Genomic DNA, 1,766 nt, shown 5'->3' with positions numbered 1-1,766 from the left:
ACCCGCCCTGGAAACATGGTTATCATTTATGCCTAGATGTGCCCAGTCTCATAGTCTCATGATCTCACGGGTGGGGCTGGGGGAGGCGGGTGGACTATGGGTGTGGGAGTCCATTAATCCCTTGAGGGTTTCTGGCTAAACGTGAGGTTGGGAGGTGAAGCCTGGTAGGAGGAGGTGGTGGCTGGTGCAGGGCCTGGCAGAGCTGCTCTCCCCCCCTCTTCCGCTGTCTGCTGTGGCATAAGCACCCGTCTCCGCGGCCCTCAGCCATATAGCCCGGCTACAGAGCCAGCAGCTTTGGGCAGAAACCTCTACAAGTCATGAGCCGAACTAAAGCCACTTCCTTTATATGGTGGGTCCTGCATCTCAGCATTGGGAAAATAGCTGACACAAGGGTGAAGGCTATTTTATATCTGCAAATAGAGTGCAGTTCTGAGTTTAAAGAGTGGGTCACATACCACACACAGTGCATAAGCTTTTGGTTGGTTTTTGGCAGTGCTGGGGATCTAACACAGGGCTTTGCACATGCTAGGCAAGGGCTCTACCCCCGAGTTACACACCTGCCTTGGTTTAAATCTAAAATGTCCCCCACAAGCCTTGTTGTGTGGAAGGTGGTTGAATCATGGGGCGCTGCCCTTACCGGTAGGTGAATCCATTGATGAGTCCATAGCTGATCATACTGTTAAAGAAGTGGGGCCTGGCAGGGGGAGGGGCTGCAGGGCATAGGACCCAAGAGGGCGTGTTCTCCACCCTGGCTCCTCTCTGCTGTTTTTCTGTTTTCTGGCCACCAGGCATGAGCACTTTCCTTTGCGGTACCCTCCTACCATACTGCCTCTACCTTCGAGCCTACCAGCCATACCCCAGGCCTACGGAGACCACGAGCCCAAATAAACCTCTCCTTTAGATTGTGGGTGTCAGGGTGTCTATCTGGCTTGCTGTTTTTGATATAGGGAACCTTCAAATGATATAGGAGGGCTGGTGAGATGGCTCAGTGGTCTAAAGCACCTCCTTAGAACAAGCTAAGCTTAGCAAAGCACAGCGACCACGGTTCAATCCCCAGCACCACATGCCAGCCAGCCCCACCCCCTGGTGGGCTGAGCTGGCCACACACACACACACAAATAAATAAATAAATAAATAAATTTAAACAAACAAACAAACAAACAAATGATATAGGAGAAAAATGATCTCCCAGCCTGAAAAGTACCTGGGACAAATTTGTGTTCTCTAAAACAGAAGAATGTCTTCCATCTTGTCTCCTTGAGGGCCTGGCCCTATCTGACTGCCTATAATATTTCTATCTTAATTCTGCTGCCTACAACATTTTGAGACAGGGATTGCTTTGTCGCCCAGGCTGTTCTTGAGCTTAAATCCTGCCTCAGACTTCTGAGAGCTAGGATTACAAATGTGTGCCCAAATGTCCAACTGGGTGTCTTAGTTTTGGGGTTTTTTAATTTTATTTATTTATTTTTAAATTTTTTTGGCAGAACCAGGGATTGAACTTAGGCCCTTGCACTTGCCAGGGAAGCGCTTATTCCACTGAGCCATCCGCCCGCCCCTGTTTTATTTATTTTTATTTTTGGGATTTTTTTTGTGCCAGTAATCAAACCCAGGACCTTGCACTTACTGGGCAGGCGCTGTGCCACTGAGCTATCTCCCTGGTTAGTATTTTGTCCTGGTGATAGGAAAGCTAATATTTGAGTCCCAATTAAAACAATATTTTCTCATTGCTATATGTTTATCAATAAAACTTTGAAAAGAAAAAAAAA

The sequence above is a fragment of the Octodon degus genome, unplaced genomic scaffold (genome assembly GCF_000260255.1).
Source record: "Octodon degus isolate 3935 unplaced genomic scaffold, OctDeg1.0 scaffold00010, whole genome shotgun sequence".
Taxonomy (NCBI): domain Eukaryota; kingdom Metazoa; phylum Chordata; class Mammalia; order Rodentia; family Octodontidae; genus Octodon; species Octodon degus.
The sequence above is the reverse complement of the archived record's forward strand: the minus strand, read 5'-3'. Positions refer to the sequence as shown.